We start from the raw sequence: 20,930 nt of genomic DNA on the forward strand, positions 1-20,930 counted from the left end.
AGCCCAGTTGTGGTAAATGTTGAAAGTTCTCTGTTGGATTCGTTTCATGTTAATTTCTTAAATCTGTTGTCATTTACGGCATATATGCCACTCATAAATTTACTGTGGTGTTTCTGACTCTATCTGGGAGGAGACTGAGCAATGGAACCTGTTATTTGTACACATAAACAAGAACGATCTGCGACACCACTAAACTTTAAAACACAGTTTATATGTAATTCATGCCACACAGTCTCATATGGAACCTACATCCGCTTTCTTTTATATAGTGTATATGATAAGATACTATCATCCCCCTTCTGTGTGAAAGGATGAATGAGCAGATGTGTTTGTAGTTGCATGCTTGATGGTAGCAGACAAGCCTGTCTGCTAGAGAACAGTAGGACCAACGTCGGAACAGGTATCTAAGGTTTTTAAAAGCAAAGAGGCTTCTATTCTTGGTATGGTCCTGTCCGTCCCTTGTCATGTTGGTATAGGAAGCTGCCTCTCTGGTCACTTCGGTTTATATCTGTGAGGCACCCTCGGCCAGTCGGTCTGTGGCGAGTGTCTGAAGTGGTAAGATTTCCGGCTAAGCGCGTCTCTGCCAAGTCTGTAGGACAAAGGATTTCTTAAGTTTAGCCTAACTTAAAATTTAATCACCTTTGTTTCAGGCTTAGATCTAAAATATCTAATGTTATCTTAAATTGCAATGCATTGTAATTCAAGTATGAAGTTCAGAATATCTTCCAGTAGTTGGTTTGTCACTACTTTGTGGGCAAAGTGGAACCATGGGTTGATGATCTGTAACTCTAACTAAGATCATCAATCTTAGATGCGAATGTGCGTAAGATTATAACGTCTCGTCTCGACAGTATTTTTCAATATAGCAACTTTTCTTTATGTTCAACTTTTCTTTATGTTCAACCCATGTGGGGTGTACTTTGTGAGACCAGTACCACGTGCTTATATAATTGTTTGACCTGTCAGCTTAATAGTATGACGATAGTAACCAGTTCGAGGTTTTTCTTTTGTAATTTGCTTTTCGATGTAATTTATTGTAATTATCAAAATTATTGTGGAGTTACACTCTTTGTGTAAAACAAGTTGACTACGTGAAGCATGTGGTGTAGTCATCAAAGTAGCCCTCATCTATTCTTCTCGAGATGATTTCACAGAGAGTTAGTATGAATTTAGTATACCAGTGTGTGGTAGTTTCATGACGGACGGGATTTCTCTACAACCATAACTTCTTTGGGTGAAAATTGTATCGGTTGGTTGTGCTTCATTTCCTCTTGCATGTGTTTCAACGTTCTTCGTGTCTTATTTATTACCCTAAGGGCAACACACATACCCATGCCAGAGGGAGGACTCGAACCTCCGACGGGTGCCGCCACCCGAACCGTGGCAAGTTGCCCTAGACTGCGCGGCTACACCGCGCGGCCACGTTAATGTGATCACCGCCTATGTTCGACATCAGCGTTCAGTAACCACTCTCAGATTGGACATGGCAGCACTAGCAGACGACGATATGTTAGTACTGTCGGAGGGACGCGGAAAACAGTGTAGCTGTTTGTAAGTAGGCTAGTTAGCTTTCTATGTTGGTAACGTCACGTAGCGCTCTGTATGAAAATCACTGCCTGTGCTGTGTGCAGTCTGTGGCTGGTTGGCATTGTTGGAATATTCGCTATTGTAGTTCAGATGGTTCAAATGGCTCTGAGCACTATGGGACTTAACTACTGTGGTCATCAGTCCCCTAGAACTTAGAACTACTTAAACCTAACTAACCTAAGGACATCACACACATCCATGCCCGAGGCAGGATTCGAACCTGCGACCGTAGCAGTGCTATTGTAGTGTTGGGCAGTTGGATGTGAACAGCACATAGCGTTGCGCAGTTGGAGGTGAGCCGCCAGCAGTGGTGGATGTGGGGAGAGAGATGGCAGAATTTTGAGAGCAGACGATCTGGACGTGTGTCCATCAGAAAGAGTAAATTTGTAATATTGGATATCATGAACTGACATATATATGATGACTTATGAACATTATTAAGGTAAATACATTGTTTGTTCTCTGTCAAAATCTCTCATTTGCTAACTATGCCTATCAGTAGTTAGTACCTTCAGTAGTTAGAATCTTTTATTCAGCTGGCAGTATTGGCGCACGCTGTATTGTAGTAGTTTGAGTAACGAAGATTTTTGTGAGGTAAGTGGTTCATGAAAGGTATAGGTTATTGTTAGTCAGGGCCATTCTTTTGTAGGGATTATTGAAAGTCAGATTGCGTTGCGCTAAAAATATTGTGTGTCAGTTTAGTGTTGATCAGAATAAGTAAACAGAGTAATGTCTGAGTACGTTCAGTTTTGCTCAGCTGTCTGAAAAGCGAATAACGCAAGAGGTACACCGTGAATGGGAAAACGGCGTTATCCAAAGCCAGTGTGGGGACAACTACGATGCACTTCGGCCTAAAAATTGTCAGGGGTGTACGACGGCAGAGGAGATGTGTACGGGCCAATAGACGTGCAACTGTCGAGCTACTGTCTGCCCAGACGAACGAAGGGGCTGCCAAGAGTGTCTCCTCAGTGACTGCTGCTGCGTATGGTCCACCGCAGCAGACACATGGTTCGTGCACCCCTGATGACTGCTGCTCATCAGCTACGCCAGTACTGCGATTGGATGCCCATCTGGGGGGGGGGGGGGGGGGAGGGTCAGGTGGCTTTTTCACATGAATCATACTTCACTGGACAGACGGCGTTAGATGTGTACGGGGTACGGCGTACAATGTCTGAAAGGAAGCGTCCAGGCCAGAGGAGGGAGATTTATGGTCTGAGGCATGTTTTCTTGGCATTTTTGGGTGTTATTAACATTTTTAAATGTGGTGTACGTGTTTGTCAATGTGGTGTACGTGAGTGAGAAGCAGACAACGGTGGCGCGATGGTCGGCGACTCTTGGTGCTTGTATGTCATTCCGTGACAGTGCGACTCCGATGTTATTGTGTGCATCATTTGTGATACTGAGGTGGTATACCACCTCGCATTGCTGGAGAGTTTTGGTGGAGCCACAACAATAGCATTCTCGGTAATCTTCAGAATATTTTTTAAAACTATTACGATATGCCTATGAAACCTGATTTAGCACATAGTTGGGAGAGAGCTGAAGCTGCGAAAGTTAGTCGAATCCACCAAACCTCAGAGCAGTCTCATGTCCGCCGGGACTTGGGCACAGAACGTCAGGTGGACTTACGGGCTGCAGGAACATTAGAATGTCGCATTTTAGACGCTGAGCTTCCAAGATCTTTAAAGACTCGCAACGACGGCATCATTTGAAAGTTACACGACAAGCTGAGAGACGTACCTTTACATACGGAACGTTGAGGCTGCATTTGATTATGATCTACTAATTGACTAACGGTTGGTGTGTATTGCTCTGCCGGCAAAATGTCACATCCAGTACTCGGTGAGCCGGAGCAACTCCTAAATACTCTACTTATGCAAGAATCCAATGAATCAAGGCATTTTAGACATAATTAGAAAATATAATGCATGCTTTCAGATTCGAGATATAGCAAATTAATATGAACACATTCACTTTGTACCTATTTTTTATTTTTAATACATAGGTCCCCACATCAATATACACACAGACATCTTCTAAAACTACTAGCTTACTTACTCACCATCACCCATCATAACAAAACTACTGATACGCGAGCGAAGCAGCGAGTAACAGCTGCTAAAGTAAGGAGGAGGATATTGGTGTTTAACGTCCCGTCGACAACGAGGTCATTAGAGACGGAGCACAAGCTCGGTTTAGGGAAGGATGGGAAAGGAAGTCGGCCGTGCCCTTTCAAAGGAACCATCCCGGCATTTGCCTGGTGTGATCTAGGGAAATCACGGAAAACCTAAATCAGGATGGCCGGACGCGGGATTGAACCGTCGTCCTCCCGAATGCGAGTCCAGTGTGCTAACCACTGCGCCACCTCGCTCGGTGTTGCTAAAGTAAAAAACAGTATTTAATGCAAGTCGTATATTATGTGTTCCCCAGCGTCACATAATGAATTAAATCAGTCTTCAGTTACCCAAACACCTTTACCAGGTGTACAGAACACTTCTATAAATGTGGACCGGGTACTCTGGTCGCCGACATTTTATGCACCGCACGGGCACTTCAGTGCACCTTTCTTCGGTTACCTCGGCTCCGTAAGAAACGCCGAGTCCCACACGTGAGCTTTCTGGCAGGTGCTTAGTAATAGAAAAGTAATCTCTTGGCGGCGATAGGAAGGGGTGGCCGCGATAGCCTCCCCTTTTACACCCCGCAGCGCGCGGCGCTCATTCATGAAAAGCCCCGAGCCTGCCTGCCGTCTAGCTACCCCCGCCACACCCCCCTCACCGCCACCGCGGTGTCGTGTCGAAGTGGCAGGCTAAAGGACGGCGAGGGAAGAAAGGCAGCGAGAAAGAGGGGGTGGGGTGGACAGAGAATAGAGAGTGGAGAGGAAATGATAGAGAGAGAGAGAGAGAGAGAGAGAGAGAGAGAAGGAGAGAGAGAGAGAGAGAGAGAGAAGTTGAGATGTGGAGGGTGAGGTTGGTAGGGAGGGGTGGGGAGAAGGGGGGAGGCGGGCGGGGGGAATCCCACAGCCTCCCTACCTGCAGGAGTCGAGAGCAATCGATAGCGCCGGCGCCACTAGTTGCGGACGGCGCCGGCAGGTACCGCTAGTGGGCGGTCGCGCCCTTAAAATGCTAATGGGACGGCACGCGCGACCTTGAAACTGCGCAGCAGATTAAAAAACGCCGCGAGCGCCGATGGGAGGGGGGGGGGGGATGAAAAGAAGGCACGAGTGAGTCAGAGAGGGAGGGGGCGGGAGCGGAGGGGAGGGAGAGAAAAAGAGGAAAAGTGAGACAGAGGTTCCCGCGAGCTGTCTACCGGCACCTTGCCCCACCTTTTTTAAACTGACTGCGTTCCGACAAAGCGGGCACGTCTTAAGGGAGACGTAATTGTGTAACGCCCTCATCTGGGTGAATCAGCTGATTTCATTCGTATTTTATCTGTGGCTTGGAGGCCACGCGCTTGGAAGAATGTTTACAGCCAGCCTACCAGTGTTAAAATCTCTTTGTGATGCATACAAGCAGTTATCCTCCACAGTCTGTCTGTGAATGTATCATGAAGACACCGTAAAATGTGAGAGAGCAACAGTACCCTCTGCGAGGCACTTTACAGTGATAGATACTGTCTGAAGTTCCACGACGCTTTTCGCGTATGATGATGCTGTTTATAGAGAAGCCGCAACCCCTAGAACATTGTTTCGAAACGCAGGAGGCTCTTGGCAGTTGACCATCATCTTAAACAAATGTAACATACTGCGTATAAATTAGAAAAAACGTAAATGATTTAATATAAGTTTTTAGGATTCTTCTACTAGTGTCAATTCGAATAAAATAATTTCACTGCGCGATATCGATGGTAATGTTATCCATGCCAGTACCGTGCAGTTAACTGACTATAGTTTTCAGAAATTTCTTCACCACAGCAGACGAAGTAAGCATTCCAGGTTTCGAATCAAAAACTGCTGTGAATATGATTAACATAGAGCAGATATCCTCCGTGTAGCAAATCACCTTAAATCACTTAATCAAGGCAGGCCTTCCGGTCCAGATTGTATACCAGTTAAATTCCGTTCAGAGTATCACCATGTTACAGTTGGCTGTAAGAGCGATTTTACAGTCAGCAGTCACGATCCAATTTAACAGACATTTGCATTTGGTCACATTGGCCGGTACGTTAAACAGCCTTTGACTTTGTCAATCACAAAAATATTTACAACTCAGTTCTCTATACCTTAAAAGCAACTCTCCAACACACATATTAAAACACACACAAAAACATATGTCAGATTATTACACAGATCTTAAACGCTTCACATAACTCTAGTCCAACAAGCACTCTAAATCTTAACACAGTGGAGCGGTTACAAAACAGTCACCTGGTGGCCGTCATACTAAACTTTGTATCATGTTAACTCTCTCATAGACAAAGTACCATCTGTTTTCACAATCTCGGCTCTACCAGTGCACGAAACATTTTAAAAGAAACAAATGAGGACTCGCTCGAGACCTCAATAAACAGGAGATACGCTGGCATAACTTAACGACATGTATAGTGAACAAAATGGAAGCCAAAGTTAACATTAATTAAGACAGGGGATGGACAAGGGAAAATCTTGTCATCATAAACAAAACGCACACTTCTGCTAAATACAATTACACCGACATACATAGTTCAATAAGACACGAATCCACAGTAGTAGAGAATACCAACACGTAGAAACACTTGACACAAATATGACCAAAAATTCTCCACAGACAAGGACAACGCCATAATAGACGATGGTCTCGGTCATGCACAGGCCAACTACACTGCCTCCCGAGCAACGTCACTCAAAACTGAATAACAGAATAATTGCCACGCAACGTCGCTTAAACGGTAATAATCAACATGCAAGTATGCATCAAACCAGCATGCAGCAGTTAAAAAAAAAAAAAAGAAAAAAAAAGACAATTAGCCTCAGACAAAAAAAGACAGTCGGTGAACCACAACAAGCAGACCACGGATTCATCCAGGCGATTACCAGCGTGGTGGCCATTTGCTCTCTTGCAACCACAGCCGCAAGCGGTGCTAAAACGTTCCGCTCACTTCCACATTCCATCCGAATTTGACAAGCACGGCATGAGAAAATGGCTCTGAGCACTATGAGACTTAACATCTGAGATCACCAGTCGCCTAGAATTTAGAACTACTTAAACCTAACTAAGCTAAGGACATCACACACATCCATGCCCGAGGCAGGATTCGAACCTGCGACCGTAGCGGTCGCGCGGTTCCAGACTGAAGCGCCTAGAAACGCTCGGCTACAGCGGCCGGCACGGCATGAGACTGCGCACCGTAGTTTGTACACAACAGCTAGAATGTTGTGAACAGACGTCGTGCACTAGTCGCCTGTAATTCCGCAGCACCCGTCCGCATACCGCACTCCATCCACGACACCAAAAGAATGAAGGTGGCAGACACATGGCCTGCATTTGTTGCCGGTATCTGTGCACCATCCCATACTCCGTACACGGCAGCGAGGAGAAGGCAGACAGACGGCTTGGACTTGTTGCCAGAGGCTCGTCGCTGCCCTTTTGGTGCAGTAGACTCATCTTGCTGACTCCGTACACAGGCTACATGCTTTCCAAAGCACTCCGGTCCGTAGCGTGTTGACTTCGTCGTCCCAAGGCAAAGTCTTACTGAGACTCACACTAGCCAACGACGCTTCACTTCTGCCTTTGCCTCAAGTGGCACTCCACACACTGCAATCACGGCGAACCCCTGTGATGTCGATGGCAGAGACAATCCTAGAACAATTCAATGTAGCTTCAGACATACATTTGTGAGAGGTGCAGGAAAAATGTCAGTAAGGTGCAGGAAGGTACTAACAGGGATGTGGTGCAAAGCCAGTGTTCCAGTGCCGTGGCCAGAGGAGTATGGTAAACTCATCCTGGTGCTCTTGAAAACATATATACGGTGAACCCTGGAAGACATTGCCCTATACTGTTGGTAGATGCAATCGTGCTACGATGAATGTAAGGGTGTACATAGTTCCCAAGGATATATGCATGTCCCCGTTGATGTATATCAACGCCTGTCGACAGCTTAGGGTCTTGATTTCATTATCATTTCATATGCATACTTGTGTATATACAGTGAACCCTGGAAGACATTGCCCTATGCTGTTGGTAGATGCCGTCGTGCTAGAGTGCATGTACGGTTGTACATGATGCCCAAGGATATATGCATGTCCCCTTTGATGTATATCAACGCCTGTCGACAGCTTAGGGTCTTGATTTCATTATCGTTTCATATGCATACTTGTGTGTATACAGTGAACCCTGGAAGACATTGCCCTATGCTGTTGGTAGATGCCATCGAGCTAGGATGCATGTACGGGTGTACATGGTCCCCAAGGATATATGCATGTCCCCTTTGATATATATCAATGCCTGTCGACAGCTTAGGGTCTTGATTTCATTATCATTTCATATGCATACTTGTATATATACAGTGAACCCTGGAAGACATTGCCCTATGCTGTTGGTACATCCTATCCCGCTAGGATGCATGTATGGGTGTACATGGACCCCAAGGATATACAGGTGTTACAAAAAGGTGCGGCCAAACTATCAGGAAACATTCCTCACACACAAATGAAGAAAAGATGTTATGTGGAGATATGTCTGGAAGTGCTTAATTTCCATGTTAGAGCTCATTTTAGTTTCGTCAGTATGTACTGTACTTCCTCGGTTCACCGCCAGTTGGCCCAATTGAAGGAAGGTAATGTTGATTTCGATGTTTGTGTTGACTTGCGACTCATTGCTCTACAGTACTATCATCAAGCACATCAGTACGTAGCATCAACAGGTTAGTGTTCATCACGAACGTGGTTTTGCAGCCGGCGCAATGTTTACAAATGCGGAGTTGGAGGATGCCCATTTGAAGTATGGATTAGCACGGGCAATAGCCGCGGCGCGGTACGTTTCTATCGAGACAGATTTCCAGAGAGAAGGTGTCACGACAGGAAGACGTTCGAAGCGATTGATCGGCGTCTTAGGGAGCACAGAACATTCCAGCCTATTACTCGCAATTGGGGAAGACCTAGAACGACGAGGACACCTGCAGTGGACGAGGCAATTCTTCGTGCAGTTGACGATAACCCCGATGTCAGCGTCAGAGAAGTTGCGGCTGTACAGGGTTGAAAGGGTACAGTACCGCCCGACATTGAAAATAGGTACAACATACTTCATTATTCTTGTCAGAACAACATATTTATTGTAAAAATAACTGAATTTCAATTAATACAGCGTAGCCGGATACCAGTGTGGGAAAGAACGACAATTTATTTATTTAATTGATCACATGTGCACTCCCACAAAATAAATCCCTACATCCAGTTTGGTGAGATCTGTGAAATGAATGAATGTATGGTCGTCTGCTAACCGCAGATAGTGAATGTGAATGTATGATCATCTTTGAGACGATCCTTTGGCCACCTTTATTGCAACCAAAGAGATGAAATTTACCTGAGCTTTGAGCGCCTGAAATGTGGCTGAACAATACGGTAGCAAGGTGCTCCCCCACTTCAGCAGAGGTGCGAGAGAACCTGAAGAACGGCCATGTTTCAACACTTTGGCGCTGGATCTTGTGTTGGTAAGACTTGTCTTAGGTGAGCTCCGTCAATACAAAAGAGTGGAGACATGGTATGCATGTGAAATACTTAAGTGTAGTTTGGAATAATAATTTCTCTATTTCAGGAACTTTTGTGGGGAGAATTAAATGTCAGGCAGGTAATATTAAGGGGATCATAGTAATCTTCGGAAGTGACCAACGGTCACAATGAAACCACGTGTAGCAATAAGTTGAAATACTTCCGAGTGCTTAAGTTAAGCTGAATTACTAGCGTGTGTACTATAAGTTGGAAATATTTAAGAAATGGCGTGTGCAGGACTTGAAATCAGAGACTAGTACTTCCACGTGGTGAGTACTGTGTGAGTCTCAATCTGTGTATGAGACAAAGGATAAAGAGAAGTACTCGTCCATGGTATCAGTTGAGGACTCGCGTGTGTGATGAATATGTTCGTAATATTACTTTGCGTGTTATGTTTCCATGTGGTGCTTGATTCAAACTATAATACTCTGAGAGAGAAGCAAGGTGAGTCAGCCTTCTATCCAGCAAAGCCAGCCACTTGGCTTGCATTACACAGTAAGACGTGCATATATCCTCCAGAGTTCATAATAGGAAAGAAAAATTACGAAGTGGGGCAGTGTCGTGAGAAACTGGGATAAATACTAATTGAAGTGGGAAAGCTGAAAGTGATGTGATTATAACGTTGTGACTATTCTTTGTATTGTATGTTGCCAGTGTGATGTATTTCATGAAATTTAAGTATGTGTGGTTGGCATGGGAGAGTAACAAGATAGTTTCAGGGGCAGTGGGTTATGCATGCTTCTTTTTGTACCGCTCGGTCTGGAGGAAATTTTCGTAATGATGGGTGTGAGAGTCGAAGTGTGAGGTATACAAAACGATCCACCATCCTATCCAGAAAGTGCACTGTAGCGTTAAATAATTACGAGACCATAAGATAGAGAATCACCAATGTAAAGCCATGCCCACTGGGCGGAATTTCTTATGTGTTATTGTTGTAGGTTATAGAATTTGTGTGTTTAGGTTATAGAATTTATCGGAATAAATAAGATAGTGAAAAGAAAAAGATTGGTGGCCTCTTCCTTCGAATAGTATGTTGTCACGATACCGAGAATTTATGATGTGTGTGCCATTCATATTCAGTGCGATGGCCACGTGTTGATCAAAGCCGTTAAATAAGAAAGAAAATGTGGTATTGCCAGTGCGTAGTGAACAGATTTGTGTAAATTACTAATAGTCAGCTGTGCGTTTCCGTACCCGCTGCGTAATATTCAAACAGGAGAATAACTTGTAACTTAATTGTGAGTACTAGAGTTCATGTTACTCGATAAATAAGAATGAGTCCACTCGCTTGGCAGACCACTCATCTTGCAGGCCTGAATGCTTGATGCCACAGTATGAACAAGGCATGTGGGTGCCTCTCAAGGTAACGTTGACCACGTCACTGTATGGAGAGTGCTACGGGAGAACCAGTTGTTTCCGTACCATGTAAAGCGTGTGCAGGCACTATCAGCAGCTGATTGGCCTCCACGGGTACAATTCTGCGAATGGCTCATCCAACAATGTGTCAATCCTCACTTCAGTGCAAATGTTCTCTTTACGGATGAGGCTACATCTACATTTATACTCCGCAAGCCACCCAACGGTGTGTGGCGTGATCAAATTGTAAATTTTCACAATCAACATGTGTGGGTTGACGATAATCCGCACGCAATTGTGCAATCACGTTATCAACACAGATTTTCTGTGAACGTTTGGGCAGGCATTGTTGGTGATGTCTTGATTGGGCCCCGTGTTCTTCCACCTACGCTCAATGGAGCACGTTATCATGATTTCATACGGGATACTCTACCTGTGCTGCTAGAACATGTGCCTTTGCAAGTACGACACAACATGTGGTTTATGCACGATGGAGCTCCTGCACATTTCAGTCGAAGTGTTCGTACGCTTCTCAACAACAGATTCGGTGACCGATGGATTGGTAGAGGCGGACCAGTTCCATGGCCTCCATGCTCTCCAGACCTCAACCCTCTTGACTTTCATTTATGGGGGCATTTGAAAGCTCTTGTCTACGCAATCCCAGTACCAAATGTAGAGACTCTTCGTGGTCGTATTGTGGACGGCTGTGATACAATACGCCATTCTCCAGGGCTGCGTCAGCGCATCAGGGATTCCATGCGACGGAGGGTGGATGAACGTATCCTCGCTAACGGAGGACATGTTGAACATTTCCTGTAACAAAGTGTTTGAAGTCACGCTGATACGTTCTGTTCTGTGTATTTCCATTCCATGATTAATGTGATTTAAAGAGAAGTAATAAAATGAGCTCTAACATGGAAAGTAAGCGTTTCCGGACGCATGTCCACATAACATATTTTCTTTCTTTGTGTGTGAGGAATGTTTCCTGATAGTTTGGCCGTACCTTTTTGTAACATCCTATATATCCTCCACTGCTAGTGTTGCTACGTGCCGTGTGTGAGTGCTTATTGCACGCTGACAGCGAACATAGACGATAGCTACATTACCGTGACTGGGCGATGTAATGTCCACCCGTTCGTACTAACAACCAGTGAAATGAGCATAAGTTAAAGTCCTGTTTACATATTTGTAAGTTTCACTGTGATTTACAAGGCGGCAGGGTGATAGCAGTTTGCAAAACGGCTACTAAACAACTGAAAGCATTTTGTGTGTTGCAATATGAGAATACTGGATTCGTCAGTGTCGTACAACGAGCATTCCGTAGACAATACGGCATACAGCCACTAAAAAAGAAAAAAAATGGTTCAAATGGCTCTAAGCACTATGGGACTTAACATCTGAGGTCATCGGTCCCCTAGACTTACAACTTCTTAAAACTAACTAACCTAAGGAAATCACAGGATTAGAACCTGCGACCGTAGCAGGAGCGCGGTTCCGGACTGAAGCGCCTAGAACCGCTCGGCCATAGCGGCCGGCTGTCGACAGTTCGACGATGCAGTTACGCTCTGTAAAGGGAAAGGTTGAGGACGATTGGATGTTGCAGGTGAAACAGGAGTGTGTGAGTCCATCGTAGCCCACAGAAATGTACGCGTCGTGCAAGTCGCAAATTGGGCTTTCCGCAGCGAACTGCGTGGAAGATTCTGAGCAAGAGATCAAACTAGAATATTCGTCACATACAGCTGTTGCAACTTTTCTTGACAAGCGACTGCATCATCAAACGCGAATGTCGCCTTTTCTAGGAAGCAATGGAAGTTCCACATAATCGAATAGTCACAATGTACACGTATGTGGTAGAGCAATGTTACAGTGTAAATGGCTTGTGTAGAATTCTCCAAAAGTGAATCTCTTCTGTGCTGTATCACGTAGAAAAGTGTACAGACTCTCCTTTTTTTGTCTGTGACCGCTAAAATGCACCTGGTTGTTTCCTGTATTGATAGCTGATATATTCAACCACACGCAGATGCGCCTCTTTGCCAGCCTTAAAAGTTTACCACCTTTTGTGGATACGAGAAAGAAATATTGAAACTCTAACTGAAGTCTAGGATCTCATCATTGCTGCTCTGGTGAACATTGACAGGGACAAGTTTGAACTTGTGCGGGTCGAACCCGATAACGGCTTAGGTTTTTGTCGTGTAACACGTGAACACCGTGTGACACTATAATACAGATGTCCTACCTAGAACTTTTGCACATTACGTTTATTGTAAATATGACGTACTTGTGTCAGTCTAGATTACAGGTACTGTGTATTATTTGGAAATGTGATATATGGTGTAACCTGCATAAATTATTTTTTTTATTATCACGTGTTTATTCTGGGTTAATGCCACTAGGGAAAGTTTGGAAAAGCAATAAAGCTGCCAGAGAGCTAAAAACTGCAGGAGTGCTGTCTCTAGACGTGACTGTGAATGTCTGTCTGCTAGTGAAAACCTTATCAAAATTCCTTCAATCGGAGTACCCATAACTTGCAAATAGAGGAACAAGGAGAGAGATTTAAATGTACTGTGTAATACACTACTTATCTCTGAAACTGCAACACCATAAAAGCAGCACGTGAACGTCAAATTGGCACGAAGTATACCACACGGCTGCACATTCAAACGATTAGCTGATTAGCATTTCAGTGCAGTCGAACACGGTAGGTAGGCGTAAAGCTATCTATGAGAGTGTGCTGAGGAGAAATGCCTCCGAGTTTTTTAATGTGAAAACTCTTAAATAAACAAACGTTGTTAGTATTCTATATCTTTATGCTTCATGTCTACATAGTCCGCCTGCTTAGCTGAGTGGGAAAAAAAAAGTGGTAACGAGCTCGCCTCCCACGCAGCGGGTCCGGGTTCGATTCCCGGCCGGGTTGGAGATTTTCTCCACTCGTGGACTGGGTGTTTGTCGTCCTCACAATCATGTCATCCTCGCCACCGGCTCACAAGTCGCCCAATGTGGCGTCGACTGAAATAAGACTTGCACTCGGCGGCCGAACTTCTCCGGATGGGGCCTCCCGGCCAACAATGCTACACGCTGATTTCATTTTTATGTCTACATATATATTTCTCAACATAGTCACCCTGACGGCGAACACGTATCTCCCAACGAGAGGCCAATTTGTTGATACTGGCACTGTAGAATGTTTGACTTTGTTGGCGAAACCACAACCTCACCCCTGCCTGTACCGCTTCACCACTGTCAAAGATACGTCCTCGAACGTGTTTTAAGTTTTGGAAACAGATGAGAATCGGACGGACTCATTTCCGCACTGACAGTGTACACAACGCGCCGGACAGATGTGGCAGCGCTCGTGTGTGGTCTGGCGTTGTCGTGCTGAAGGAGGCAGACCTCCATGTGTGGACGAACACTTCGAATTCGAAACTCGTTTACAGCCCATTGTTTCTGACGCAGCAACATAATTACGTTACACATCGCTATGTTACACACAGTGCTTAATTTCTAAAATTTTCGGTGCCGGAACTCACCACCTCAACCATACCTCCAATTCACTTTTCAGAGCAGTTCGTGGTCCCTGAATAACTAAATTCTAACGTACTGTTCTTCCTCAATGTTGGCAAAGCGAAAAGAGAAAAAAATGCACAATCCACGCTTAACAACTAGAGAAACAACTCACTGCCATATTACGACACATGGGTACTAACCAATCAGTCATACTGCGTACACGAACTGCATACAATGTGAGCCGTGCCACGGGCCAGCATTTTTGATTTACCCGCGATATTATTTCACTTGTGTTCGCCGCAGCGACAGGGGGCGTGGTCGCTGATCGCTGTTGGCGCCGGTGCGCGAAGCAACAGTTTTGGGAGGACGGCTCGGTGGGTATATGGCGACACGACGGAAGCGGCGGAGAGTCAACTGGTGCCTGCCGATTAAGGACTGCGATGAGTGTGGCTGTTTGCGAGCATGTGGGGAGGACGGAATGCTCGCTTGCTTAGCGTGGTTCTCCATGACCAGCTATCGTTTGTTGGGCCTAGCACTCGAGTGTAACACGAAACTGCATTGGTGTGGTTCTCGTCACCTGGCTAAGGCCGAAATTTTCATATACTTTTATTATATTTCATGACCATTACTTTATTATGGGGATGGTATTTGTGGCCAACATTTTGTGATTTGAAATACTTCAGAGAATATCATCATGTGCCAGGTGTCTACTGTGAATAATTCTTAATTTGTTTCATAGTGTATGGCACGGTTTCCACTATCCTCGATCATTTTATGATAGTTCTGTCCAAATTGTTATTACATTAGGCTTTGTTAAAATTGGTGCTTTTAAATCGCAAATTTCCTAATTCAACTAATATTAAACTTCCTGGCAGATTAAAACTGTGTCCCCGACCGAGACTCGAACTCGGGACCTTTGCCTTTCGCGGGCAAGTGCTCTACCAACTTTTCTTTTTTTTTTTTTTTTTTTTTTTTTTTTTTTTTTTTTTTTTTTTTTTGTTAGCCGCTACTATTCGGTCGAGTAGCTCCTTTTTTTTTTTTTTTTTTAAGTAAACAAATAAAAACCTCTTGGGTATGAAAATAAAAGACGACGTTCTTCATAAATAACACAATATCCTTTGAAAACGTAAAACATAAAAGGTAGCTATATTTCCGCAACGGCCTTCTTTTGTATTTGTATGTTTTTTTTGGTAACATAAATGAGTGTACAGTCTCACCATCAGCAGCATTTCTTTTTTTTTTTTTTTTTTTGAGCACAAGAGAAAGAAAACAAATAGGCTGCAGATAGAGAGCTATGTGTGAAAGGGATAAAATGTGTAAGGAGAAAAAAAAAACTTAGAAGAGGAGGAGGAAAGAGAACTGAAATAAAATAGGAATACTTTCCGCGCCATGCTCCACTTTGGCGCGCCAGCAGAACAAAATGCATTCTATCATTGACCATTGAAGGGGAACGTGGGATCGTCCAGCCTTGGCTGGCACGGTTCGTTGAGATTCCAGCTTTGAGGCGGGTTCGTGAAAACGCTCTGTAAATAGTTCGCGAAAGTGGCTCGATAGTGTCGATGCCGGCGAAGGGTGTGGTGATACACTTGGAGGCGTGTCCAAAAGTCCGCCGGATCGACGATGTCGTCTCGGAAGAGGTAGTCGACAGCCATGCCACTGATCCATGTGATGGCGTGCCACTTAGCCGATGGAAAGTAGGTCGTGTCGGGATATATCATCATAGTGGGAGAAACGTGATGTGGTGGTACTCGGAGGTAGAAAGCCGCAACCTTCTGTACGAGGGTCCAGACAGCTGCTGCTGGCCCACACTCAAAACGATGTAAATCTGTATCTTCGACATTGCACTTGAGGCACAGGGGTGAGTCCACCAGTGCGATGCGATGCAGTTTCTGTCTTGTAGTATACTTGCCGTTGACGAGAAGGTACCACATAGAGGTGGTGTCAGTGGTGTGATATGGTTGGTGGATCGTTTTCCAAACTGTAGGCCATGAAACCTGGGGGTGACGTGTTTCGACGGGGTTGCGGGGTGGAAACTTTCGGAGAAGGCGGTAGATGTCGCGGGTGGTCGTCTTCCTGGTCCTGGGGAGCTCGGTGCATATGTAGCTGTACTCCAAAAAGAAACGGCCGATATGTGACATCGGAGGTGGGATGTGTGCCAAAGACGTCGGTGGGCGTCTCGAAACAGGCGCGAGCTCGGTGGTCAACATTCCAGTAAAACTAGCATTTTGGCTTTTCCATAACCGGATCATAGTATTGGTGTAAAGTGCCGTTGTCCTGGCTCTCACATTAACCAGATCGAGGCCACCGTCCCGCTTCGGTAAGGTGAGAGCTTCATACTGGACTTTGAAGATGTGTCCAGAACAAATGAAATAGCCGAATGCCGCCTGTAACCTGGCCGCCATTGTCACAGTGATGGGCAGAATCTGCGCTATATGGGGTATCCGAGCTGCCAGATGGGTATTGACGAAGGTGACTCTCTGGCACATATTCAGCGGGCGTAGTATGTGATTTTGTATGTTGGCCCGGATGCGTTGCAGCAGCGCACGAAAATTGATCGCCGAGGTGCGGCGAATGTCTCGCGTGTACACCAATCCGAGACAACGAATGGTGTCTACCAGCTGAAATGGAGCTACGCTGTCTGCGGGAAGGCCGCGGCCGATCTTCATGGCGCATGATTTTGCCACGTTCATAGCGCTCCCTGCCCCTGCACTGTAACGGGTAATCCACTGCATCGCAGCTTGTAGTTCAGCCGCTGAACGTACGACGAGGGCCAAGTCGTCCGCGTAAGCTCGGCAGCGGAACATATGATCCCGGAGTGCAATACCTGTCAAACGTCGCCGTAATCCGCAAATGAGTGGTTCCATCGCAATGGCATAAAGTACCGTCGACAAAGGGCAACCCTGCCGTACTGAGCGTTCAATCCGTATAGGTTCTGTAAGTCTGCCGTTGACGAGAAGTCTGGACGTTGCTCCACGAAGGAGCCACATAATCACTTGCGTGAACGTCGGGGGAATTGCCATTCGGTCCATCACTGCGTTGAGGAATGCATGATTTACGCGGTCAAACGCTTGTTTGAAGTCGATGGAGATTAAAGCGCCTGGCAGTCGCGAGTGTGTTGCCACAGCGATCACATCTAGATATTCACTGAGGGCCGTCTGTATATTACGATCGCCGCCTAAGGATGTTTGTTCGTGGGAGACAATGTCCCGTAATACATGTTTGAGTCGCACTGCCAGAAGGCGTGTGAAAATCTTGAAGTCGGAATTGAGTAACGTGATCGGCCGATAACTGTCGAGTCGTGTTCCTCCTGCGGGTTTCGGGACTGGTACAAGTAAGCCTTCCATGAACATTGGTGGCGGGTTCGCCGCGCCGGACAAAAGTTCCCAGTACATGTCCCTCCATCGTGGCATCATCAAATCTTGGAAGGTTCTGTAAAATTCGAGAGGTAAACCGTCCGGGCCGGGAGATCGATTCAGAGACCCCTTGGCCACAGCGCCCTGGACGTCGTCGGTGGTCACTTCAGCAGTCAGGAGGGTTGCAGCTGCTGCGTTTAGAGTACCAAGTGTCTCATCGGCAACCTTAGCAATGGCCTCTGCACCGGCAGGTACTTCTTGATAGAAAAGTCTATAGTGCGTTGTGAATGCATCCGCAATGGTAGCTTGCGAAGTCAGCCGTCGTCCATCAGGTAAGTCTAAAGTTGTCATTAAAGCCTGTCGGCGTCGACGAACATTTTGAACAATATGATGCATAGAAGGTTCTTCACCATGAATCCTGTCTTGGCTGCGGGCTCGTACAATGGCTCCCTCTAGACGGCATCTGGTCAAGGATAGAATCTTTGCCTTGATGCGTTGAGCTTCTTTGAGGCGATCCGGGGATGGAGGATGATCCATGAGTTCACGTAGAGCACTATAGTAGAAATCAGTTGTATGGTGATTCCACCTGGCTTTTGCTCTGCCATAGTGTGTCAATGTGCGTCGGATGGCCGGTTTGGCGCACAGCAACCACCACTGCAGTGTGGTCTCGTAACGCATAATGCGATGAACACAGGTGTGCCACGTGTCGGTGACCTGTTGTCGACATTCAGGGTCCCGCAGTAGCGCGACATTGAGTTTCCAGGGTCCTGCACTGCGCCATATAGATTGTCGACGTAGGTTCATGGTACAGATATAGATGTCATGATCCGAAAAGGCAGACGGCCAACGTTCCGCGTCGAGGAGTACTGATTTTAGAGCGTTAGAGATGTATATTCTATCAAGTCGGCTGGCGGAGTGGCTCGTGATGTGTGTATACCCCGGGCGGTCGCCGTGTATCACTCGCGAAGTGTCGAGGAGACGAAGGCGACGGACGAGGAAGCGAAGTTCGGGACATGTGGTGAAATGGGGGTATTGGTCTGTGCGCTCGAGAACACAGTTGAAATCTCCACCTACGATGAGATGATCGTATCGACCGAGGAATAAAGGCGTGATATCTTCTGCGTAGAACTGGGAGCGATCCCTCCGTTTATCAGTGCCCGATGGGGCGTAGAGATTTATGATTTTGAGTCCTTCAACTGTTATGGCCACCCCTCGCGCTGTTGGGAGGTATGCGACATCGGAAACTGCAATTCCTTCTCGGAGGAGGATGGCTGCGCCTGTGTGTTCCATAGCTGCAGGGGCGGCGTACGTCTCATATCCATAACACCCAGTCCAAGTCGCTGTCCTCAGTTCTTGTAACAGGGCGATGTCGATGTCCGCTGCTCTTAGCGTGTCACGGAGCAGTTGAAGTTTAGCATGGGAGCCGATATTATTAGTATTGATAGTAGCTATTCGGTACGCCTGATGGGAGATCCGTGCTGTTGATAGGGTCGTAGCTGGTGAAGATTGTTGTTGTGGATGCTGGAAGTCCATAGAAGTCGCAGGATTCGCCGTAGAAACTTCCCCCATTTTAGTTTTGGTCGAACGGAGAAACAGATCTCATTTCCGCATCAGATGGAGGTGGGAAATCCGTGTCATCCGCCCATGAAAGGTGTCCGACAGGTTTGACATCGGCGAGAGGTGGCAGCGCTGGCCGAGTCGGCTCAATTGCGTCGGTGACAACAGGCGTGCTATGTTCCATGGCTTCTGGGCGCGGGGCTTGCGCACGATCTCTGTCGGACGGTTCACCGTCTTGTGGATGACGCGTCTCCGTGGCAGAGGAGAAAGTGTTATCGTGTTCTCCGTCGGAGTGATGTGGCATTTCTTCGTCCTGAGGAGGGGGCTCAATGGTCGATTCTGATGTCTTGCGGCGTTTTTTTCGTCGTTTGGGCTACTTCTGGTTTCGGCAATGAGTTTCGGTGTCTGAGGAAGGAAGAGATTCACGTCGTTCCGGTACAAAAGCCGCGGGTGCTATGATGCGGTCTTCATTCTCCAGGACACTCTCATTGGTATCCTTGTGATCTTCTAGCGTGGGTGTGTCCGGCTGTTGGACATGTTCACGGGCGGCGTCGCCGGTGTCAAGGTGCTGGGACGCCTCCGGGTGTAGCGGACCAGAGAGACGCTCATGAGCGGCGTCTTGTGAGGGCTGGACGTGCGGTGTCGCCGCATAGGTGACTGGAAGGGTGGTCACGGTTCTGTCGGTGTTCGTATCGTCGGGCCTTAGTTGTGTGATGCGGCGTTGCAGGCATTCATTACGGACGTGGCCTTCTTGGCCACAACCGGAACATGTTCGAGGTTGTCCGTCGTAAATGACTACCGCACGGCAGCCGCCGATAGAAATGTACGATGGAACGTGCCGTTTGAGATCGATTCGGACTTGTCTCACACCATTAAGCACCGGATACGTCGTAAACTGTGCCCATGTCTCGGCTACGTGGCTCTGGGCTTTTCCGAACGGACTTAGCGCCGCGATGACTTCATCTTCAGCCACCTCGAAAGGCAGTTCGAATACACGGATCGTCCGAAGGCCAAGTCCTGCATGGTCGACATCCACAGGCCCGACGTTTCCGTCGGAGTGCCGAAATTTTAGTCCATGTCGCGTCCTTTGAATGATCTCGTTGCAGGCAGCGTCGAAGTCATCTTAACATAAACGACGCTGCTAATGATCGATAGGTGTATGCCGATGAGTTCGTCACGCGGGATCTTCACGTCTTCGCGTAGGAAGCGTTCGACGGCCAGTGCTTTGGGTCGTGCGTATTCGATTGAGAAGGTGAACTTAAGAGTGTTCTTCCTGTAAGAGTTGGCCATTACAGCTTGTTCGACTGAGAAGCGCTGTGACGAGGAAGTAAACAAAACACTCCGCGCGCGCAGCGGCGTGGACGGCCGAGCGCGGTGCGCACTGCTGCCCTGCCGAACGCAGACTGTCCAACTGAGCTACCGAAGCACGACTCACGCCCGGTACTCACAGCTTTACTTCTGCCAGTACCTCGTCTCCTACCTTCCAAAACTTTACAGAAGCTCTCCTGCGAACCTGCAGAACTACCGGGCGTGAGTCGTGCTTTGGTAGCTCAGTTGGTAGAGCACTTGCCCGCGAAAGGCAAAGGTCCCGAGTTCGAGTCTCGGTCGGGCACACAGTTTTAATCTGCCAGGAAGTTTCATATCAGCGCACACTCCGCTACAGAGTGAAAATCTCATTCTGGTCAACTAATATTGCTTGGGATAAACCCATCTATTTCCTGATATTGCCATATTTGTGTATTAAGTTGCGTTTCTTCTCAAGACTGACTGAATTGATTTTGGAAACACGTGGGGGGAGGGGAGTATTTAAATGAAGATTTGCTAGATAACACAACTGTTGTGAAATTGAAAACTCGACAGTGTTTACTCATGTCACCAGTCGTTAATGTTAT

The sequence above is a fragment of the Schistocerca piceifrons genome, chromosome 9, assembly GCF_021461385.2.
Source record: "Schistocerca piceifrons isolate TAMUIC-IGC-003096 chromosome 9, iqSchPice1.1, whole genome shotgun sequence".
NCBI lineage: Eukaryota > Metazoa > Arthropoda > Insecta > Orthoptera > Acrididae > Schistocerca > Schistocerca piceifrons.